General features: G+C 34.4%; 1 long non-coding RNA gene across 1 annotated transcript in view; it reads left to right on the forward strand.

Annotated features, from left to right (window-relative positions):
- LOC132597833 (uncharacterized) overlaps positions 1-6,748 on the forward strand; it is a 274,690-nt gene extending 267,942 nt beyond the window's left edge. Inside the window, exon 6 of the long non-coding RNA XR_009565198.1 lies at positions 6,579-6,748. This is a non-coding gene — a long non-coding RNA (uncharacterized lncRNA). The remainder of the gene's footprint in view (positions 1-6,578) is intronic.
- Positions 6,749-9,042: the final 2,294 nt, after the last annotated feature.

Below are 9,042 nucleotides of genomic sequence, written 5' to 3' on the forward strand. Positions count from 1 at the left end.
TATATCAAGTGTCTATAATGAATTTAGGTTTGTGACTGCTTAGGGATCTCATAAGGATGATATTCATGACAAAGAATGAGTGCCACTAAAATCTCCAAAGACACAAGAAAGGAACATCCCAGAGACTGGTAGGAGCTAAATGGTGGCCTGGGATAGAGGCCAGAGCAATTCTCCGACAAACCCAAAAACATCATCCTAAAATCCATCCCCTTATTGAGTCATGTTCCCACTTGAAAAGTCTTTGGTCTAATAGATTACTTGTGAAAACATTGAATGTGGTATTAAAACATGTTGATATGTTGTGTCCAGTCTATCTCTTGGGCCTCATTTCCTCCTTGTACAGCACATGCCAGATGCATCCCTCAAACAAACTCCCCAGTGCTGGGCCCTCTGATTAGAATGCCTGACTTACTTGGCATATGTCTACTAGCTCTTCGGGGCATCCAGGGTACACAACCTCTTTTCTAAAACACCTTTCCTAACTCTCTGGATTCCGTCCCTGAAGGCCTAAATACTTTGTTTAACAAGACATTGCACTTTCAGTTTTATTATTAATGCGATTTATAGTATGATATAATTTGTCTTTTTAAAAATCTGCCTACCGCATTTGTTAATGGTCTTATGAAGGATGAGGAGAGACCTATCTTATGAATTCTTTGATTCTTGATATTTAAGTTTGGCACTCAGAAAATGAATGAACGAATAAATGAAGGAGTGCACGTTTTTAAAGTACGGTATAAGGCACACAAATGATTGAATGAGTTCAATTAATGTAGTTCAGTCAATCTACAGGGGGCCTGGAGATTTCAACATGTTCTGTGGCAACACCATGCCAACTCCTGGCCATAGCTAACAGGGCCCTGGGTCACTTGGCTCCAGACACGTCTGTCTCGTTCCTGCTTCCTTGCACTGGTTCCCAACCATGCTAACCATCTTCCAATTACTCAAAATCAATATTCTTTTCCTTGTCTTAGGAATTTTGCAAATGCCTCTGCCCATTATACAACCTACATTGACCAAATCCATTTTCACCTTCCATTCCGCATTGTTAGCTTCTTTCTATCCAAGAGATCTCACATTAAATACCAATTTTCATAAAGGCCTTCTGTGACCACCCAATTTAAAGCAGATCCCCTATTATTATACTCTCTCATGGCTCATATTCTTTTCCTATATATCACAACTTGTAGTCATATGCCTATTTATTAGCTAAATTTAGATCCCTCCCACTGGAATTAAGTTCTACAAAGACAGAGGCCATGTCAGTTTTCCTCCCCACTACTGTTATCCCTATACCTTACAAGGGCTGTACACAATGTCAGTGCTCAAAAAATATTTGTTGTATGGTTGACTAAATGAATGATACATCCATGAAAAACACATATGTGATCTCATGGCCAAAGTTTCCTAACCAGAGATGGATACTTTACCATATGTTTTGTCACAGAGAATCAGTTAAGTAAACACAAATTGATGAATCTACCACTGTGTTTGTAATACGTGTTCAGATCTGTCCATTCTAATTCGAGTTTGCAGAAACACTTGCTATGTATCATGATAAACAGGTGCTTATTTAAATAGGAATTACACTCAGGAAAGAAATAAAATGCAAACATTTTATACAAACATCAAAGTTTCTGTTGAAGAAAATAAAATGAAATACATTTGACACTAGATTGCCGTTTGCCCCAACGGTAAATATTACTTCTGAACTTAGACAGTCCCTTTCAGCCAGAGATTCGGAGTATTACTATTGGTTCCTACCTTGCACTTAAATGTGTTTTCAGGGAATAATAGAATTTGTACAAATTTCTTACTTCACAATTTGCTTTCTGTTTTATTTATGTGTTGTTTGTTTCATATTATAGAGAAACAATTCTATGGTACTGTATCAATATGTTAAAGGTTCTACCTTCCGGAAGGTGTGAATTCTCTAGTCTAGAGTGATGGCTCCATTGCAGTCACCAGTCAAAGCCCCATAATTTTATCAGGCACAAGTAACCTTTTTAGAGTATTTTTAAAAGGTAATTATGTTAATTGTGACTCTTACTAAAATAACCTCCAAGTTCTTAAAATAATTAATCTCTTGTTTTTAAGACCTCTTGAATTTCTGCTGTTTTCTGGGGCTAAGAGACTAAGAAGCATATACAGGGTAATGATAATAATTATAACATTTTACTTACGTTTTTGCAATTTTGTTCTTAAAGCACATAAGCACTTATTCTTAGACGAGGCTCAGAAGCATACTAAAGGTTTTGTTTCTCCTCCATGTCCCCTTATCACTGTAAACATCTTTATCACATTATATAAAAATAAAACTTTATCAACACTGTTATCTAAATAACTATGAACCACTAGATAGATAAATAGATAAATATTTGTTTCCCATACCAACAAAGATTCTAGTTTATTCTTCTTGGTATCACAACCCTCTACAATACCCATCACACAAAAGACCTCCAATAATATTTACTGAATTGAACAGACTGGAGTAGTGGTTGTATATATTAAATATCTTTTAGAAATCAGAATTTTAGGTTAAGTGTGCAATCTATTTATAAGGTTCAAAATTGACAAGTAGTAAAATCTGGACTAGAAGTTACCTGATAGCCCAAGTAAAGCTCTTTCCATGAAATAGCATCTCTGAGTGTTTTTTGCCATGTTTACATATCCCTAGGAATTAGAAGTAATTGGCAGAACTGATATAGCAAATTATTCAAAATAATATAATGAATAGGTATGTAAAATATCATTTCTTTGAATTTTGGTGGGTTTGGAGTTAGTACAGTTGTTTAATCACAGGCTACATGGCTTTTTAATAGTGATAGTGGAGGGAGGGCTTGAGCATAAAAAGGATGGTTGGGATAGGTGAAGTCCCTTTCATCAGGAAAAGTCCATGGCTCTATTTTTGCAGAGAACTGTACTTCTAATGAAAAAATAATAATAAGAAGAAGTATCCCTTCATATTTTATTTACAAATCCTTTGTGATCACTAAAAATTAATATGGAAAAAACCCCACTAGATCCTAATCCAAAAATAGGGTTCTAAATCTGATACTGTTGACCTGGAAAAAGTAATGATAGCACAGTGAAATGGTTCTGAGTGGGAGATATGGAGTTATCCTTGTTGAACGTAAGTCCTGACTTTACTTTTGTGTCCTAAGCACATAACTTAACTTCTATGAGATTCAATTGCCTCATCTGTAAAGTGGAGATTATGCCACCATGAAGTTTCTATCAGGAGTAAATAAAATAAAAGCTATAACATGCTTAGCAGAGTGTCTGACCTGGAACATAATACACGGTCAATAAATGTCATTCCTCTTTCCCACCCTGTTTTCTCAGATGTAAAACAAAAAATTGTGTTAGATCAGAAATATCAAATAAGATAGTAAGGGTACCACCAATCTCACACATATAGCACACATTTCCAAGCAACTGCCACACAGAATCCTGAGGCACCAGCCTGGTTTTGAGAATTCTTCTCAACACAACCAATAGCTACTAGCAGTTGACCAAAACTGGCAGAGGAATTGGACCAACTTGTGCTATCCAGACTCGAAGGCACTAAGATTACTTGCCATTCTCTAAAACAAAATAGCAACTATAGTAAATGATACAGGGTCACAGGACTGTAGATGTGATGCCATCATTTATCTTTTGAAAATTCATTTGAAAATAGAGTAAATGCGCGTATGAGCGCACACACGCACAATCACAGTGGGTTTTACTGAACTGAATCCTTATTCACTGTCCACGTTAGAAAAAGAAGCACTTTTTCCTATTCACTATCTCCATCTACCCAAAGTCGTATGAGAGCATTCCAAAAGAATGGGCCATGTCAGAATGATGAAGAAAATTCTAAGCTTATAGCATCAATTATATCACATATACACATTATTTCTCATAATCATGTAGTATCAGATGCATAGTGTAAATAGTTATTTGGGGTTAGAATCAAAAGAAATGAATATATTTTCTTTTCAGTGAGGTCTGACTGGAATGTGTTGGTATAGCCAATTTAGAAAATGTTAAAAAAGTAAATTAATTTTCACTTGATATACTCTCTTGCTTATTTTTATCATCTATCTTTATCTGTTAAGTTATGGAAATATGTTGTTAAACAATGGGAACAAACTGGAAAAAAGGATTAAATGCCTTTACTTAAGGTGCATTTGTTAACAATTCATATACATTTAACAGTTCAAATGAAAGAGAAAATGGTGCTAAAATTAATGGAAACCAACTAGAATAATCTGTGCCCTTCATTCCTCTTACTAAAGCTCAGTTGCACCTACTGTCTTCCTGATGGTTGGCTATCAATCAGTTGAGTAGTGTACACATGGTTGTCAATCACATGACAAACAGAATGTGGGAAACTAGAAAATCTGAGGTTTCAAGTAAAGCAGCCAGATAGATTATCAAAATCCATTTTGTTGTCTTTTGTGATTTTACATTTGAAGACCACTATCTACTATTTGGGTAGAGAAAATTATGAGAAATTAAATTCTCCGTCTTCCAACTCTGGCTTTTGTGACGCTACAAAAATGTTTTAGCAATTGTGATGCATGTTGATGATTGTCTTTAGATGTAATCTGATAAGCATTTGATTCATCTGTCCCAACTTTATAGCTAGTTATCTAAAGCAGCATTTTAACAAAGACATTTGATAAACAAGTTGCTTTCATTTGGTTTGGTTTGAATCACATCTCAGAAAAATCGTAATGTCTCTCAGGTGTATATTAGCAAGGTTTAAAAAGTCATAAAGAGTGTTCTATAGAACAATAATTCATTTGGATTTATCTTAGCATAAAGCTATCAGTCTGCCTGCCTATACAAACACTAATGGTGTAAGGGAAGGTATATAATAGATAGAAGCCTGAAATCAATCTGTGCATTTCATAAGTTCTAATGATTTGAAGTATTTAAATTGCTGAATATATCAAGAAATAGAAAAATGTGGAAAGGAAAAGAGCAAGAATCAAGAAATAGTTCTCAGATACAAAACAAAATTTCTGTGCCTTTCTCCAAATTTTAAATGCTATCCTTGAGAAACGTTCTAAAATCAAGTATTTCACAACTAGATGGTAGCAAATTATTCACGGGTAGTTGGGTGAGGTATGAAATAATAATACAAATATTAGTCTACAGAAAATCTATTGTAATTTTTTATGATTGTACTTAAGAATAACTACTGTCCTCTAGAATGTCTGAATGTAGCCCAAAACATAATTTTATAGACAAATGGACCATACGATATTGACATTTTTAAAAAGTTTTTATTTTTCAGAAATGTCAGTTTCATAGGATTCAATCTATTATTTTTTTTAACAGAAAATACTTCTAAATGCAAACCATAAAATTAAATTGTACCAAGTAGTGGAAGATTAGACTTAAGCTATCTCAGGAAATACTCTAGTTTTCATAGGAATGATTATATCAGAATGAATGTTCAAAGAGAAAGTTTTTTTAGGTTTTCAGAAAGTAGTTCAACAGGAGGAGTGAACTGGTCTGGAAGTTTGATTTGTCTACAGTCTAGACTACAATATTATTGTGAAATATACTATACTGTGAAATATACTATATTATTGTGAAATATACTATATTGTGAAATATACAAGCAAAGCATTTTCTAAAAATAATTAATAAAAAAGTAGACAGTACATATGCAAAATAAACCTTTCCTACTCAACTCAAAATGTCACAATCCTCCAATTGTTGAATCTTACTATGTCATATTTACATAAGGAATAGAAATCACTTTTAAAGTTATATATTACTATGTTGTATTTATATAATCAATAATAGAAATCATTTTTAAAGTTTAAAACATAATAAGACAATGTTATAACTGCCTTTTAACAGGCATAGCTTAATTTTTTTCACTAAAATGTATTCCTCGTGAAAGTGGTTTTAAAGAGATAAATCTATAAAAGAGAAAAAATACGTTTTACTGTGCTTCAAAGATCTTGGGCAGTAACAAGTTGAGCTTTTTCCTTTCACAACCCATAACACCCCTTCTACACACACCTCCTTTTATAATGTAAAGGGGGGAAAATACCTTAATTTTCAGCTAGTGGAAAAGAAACATGCAAAATGAGAGCAGGTGCAGGAATTTCCGGTCTGAAGGTCAGACCAGGCTGTCATTCTGTTAAAATTAATGTGGTCACACCCCCAGAGGTCACAGAAAAACGTTTCACCTGGGGAACTCCTTGAGCTGAAGAGCAAATGAAATCTGAGAGTGTTTAATAGCAGTAGTAGTAAGATGTAAGAAGTAATGACAGCCTGAAGTCACAGTCCCAGGGAGACAGTTGACGAGAGTAATTTACCTAACACTTTGGAACCTCTGCAGTCTCTATCTCATAATTATCTGCCTGACTTGCCTTCTCTTCATTTATCCACTCCCTCTTCAGTCATTCTCTTTAATTCTGGGAATGTGCTTCCACAGTCTTGCTTCCTGACTTCTTAATTTGTCTGAGCCTGTCTCTACAATTTGAGCACCTCACCACCACACACACACACACACACACATTAACGCCACATTTATATTTTCTTTCCTTTTCTCTCTTCCTTACTAGGCCTATAACCTGCTTCTTAAGGAACTGCATTGTGAAACTCAAGGAGAAGATTAAATATTGATTGTACCGGGCTTCCCTGGTGGCACAATGGTTGAGAGTCCGCCTGCCGATGCAAGGGACACAGGTTCGTGCCCCGGTCCGGGAAGATCCGACGTGCCGCGGAGCGGCTAGGCCCGTGAGCCATGGCCGCTGAGCCTGCGCGTCCGGAGCCTGTGCTCCGCAATGGGAGAGGCCACAACAGTGAGAGGCCCGCGTACAGGAAAAAAAAAAAAAAAAAAAAATATTGATCGTACCCTTTAGAATAACACTTCATTTTCTTTTTACTGTAAAACTCAGATGAATAAAATATTGCCTGTTTCTTTTTAGAATTTCTAACTAAATTAATTTGCCTTTCACTTTTATTCAACTACCACTATATAGCTTAGGGAACTGGAATAGAAAAAGTTATGCCACTATGATGTATCCTCACCAAAAATATATTTTGGCATAATTAAATCTTATGGCAACAATGAGAACCCAGAACCTTTGCCAGTTTTAAATATATTTCTGTATAATTTATCTATGAAATTTTGATCTAATCTTTGGAGTCACAGAAATAATTTAGGTAGAAAAAATAGCTGTAACTGATATTGTATTACATCTCTCAAATTTATTTTTCTTTTCCCACTAATCTGACTTTCCCTTTGCTCTTAATACAAACACATCACTTCAACAGCATTCACTAAAAAGTTATTCAAGCATTTTGCACATTTATACTTCCAGCAAATCATTTAAGAAAATCCAGCACCTAAAATCTGGATAGTAGTCTAAAAAGTCACAATTTTTCAGTTCATTTCCTTCTTTGGCACAATCAAAATCTCTTTTCAGAGATAAATTACAATGCTTGGCTCACACAACAGATATCAGTTGATTGGACTACCATATCAGGCCACAAAATGACCTTATTAATTGAAAGTCATTGCAAGAAGCAGCAGGGATTTAACAAGACTGGACTCTCAAACGATCAAAAGGCTCACTGAATCCAGGAAAAAATGCCCCTGAGTATGGTATAATGGTGATGTGTGATGGCTAATGATACAGTATTTATTTATGTCTTGTTCTGATAGTCAAGCATACTGAAGGGTGAACAGGATCAATTACTGAATGTTAAAAATTAATTAAGGTTGCAAGTATAATTCTTCTAGAAAATGGGATTTTCCCCCTAACTCAAAACACTTGGAAAAAGTCAGTTTGTCATCATGATTTGAGCAAATCATGTCAATGTCAAAATAAAAGCAGCATTCAGCTTTTCTATCTAAAATTGCCCCCTAGCATATACAGTTAGGTAGTTAGGTGCACATTTGTGTGTGTATATAGTCCTGCACCTTGTTTTGTCCCTTAACCATTTATTCAAGATCTGGAAGCTCCTTCCCACTAGTTCATGAAAAGTTGTTTCATTCTGTGTAATGGCTCTGCAGCAGTCCACAGCATGAATTTTACATAATTTATTTAGCCTGCTATGTATTGTGGACATTGTTATTCCCATTATTATGAGATTACAAACAACACTGCAATGAACATTCCTGTATGTAAATCAACTTGGACATATGTGAGTTTATTAGTAACAATAGTCCTAGATGCAGAATTTCTAATTCAAGGGTCATGGCTCGTTTGATAGAATTCATCAAAATGCCATCCAACAAAAAAATATATGGAAAGACATTTCCTTAAACTTCACCAGCGGTATAATCAAATGTTTTGATGTCCAGAAAGTATTTAGGTGAAAATGCTGTCGCCTTGTTATTTTAATTTACATTCTCCTTAAAAGCGTCTTGAAAATGTCTTTTATGTTATCTTTGTTTTTGTGTCTAGTCTTTGCCTATTTTTCTATAGGTTATTAAAATGTTTTAAATTGTATTAATTTTCTTACATTATAAACAATTGAGAATTAGATCTGAAACACACAATACAAATTTTCCATGCTGTCATTCGCCTTTTGACTGTTATATTGTTTATTTCAGCTGCACTGAAGCATAATTTACATGCAATAAAATTCACCCATTTTAAGTGTACAGTTGTGTTGTACCATGTGATATAGAATGTTTCTGTCAACTAAATACCTAAATAGTATTCTCATCCCCTTTTTCATCATTTCTCTCCTCTTCATCTTCCCAAGTAACCATGATCTGATTTTTATAACTACAGATTAGTTTTCTTGTTCTAAAACGCTCTATATAAATGCATAGCATATACTCATTACCTGGCTTCTTTTGCTTAGCATCATGTTTTAGAGTTTGTCTATATTATGTGTAGTCTTCTTTATTCCTGAGTAGTAGTATACTGTGTGAATATACAAAATGTGTTCATCATTTCATCAATTGATGGACACTTGATTTGGGTTGCTTCCAGTTTTGGGCTAATATAAATAAATTTATTTACAAGCCTTCATGTGACCATTGTTTTTATGTTTTCATTTCTTTATATG

This window comes from Globicephala melas, chromosome 9 (genome assembly GCF_963455315.2).
Source record: "Globicephala melas chromosome 9, mGloMel1.2, whole genome shotgun sequence".
NCBI classification, from domain to species: domain Eukaryota; kingdom Metazoa; phylum Chordata; class Mammalia; order Artiodactyla; family Delphinidae; genus Globicephala; species Globicephala melas.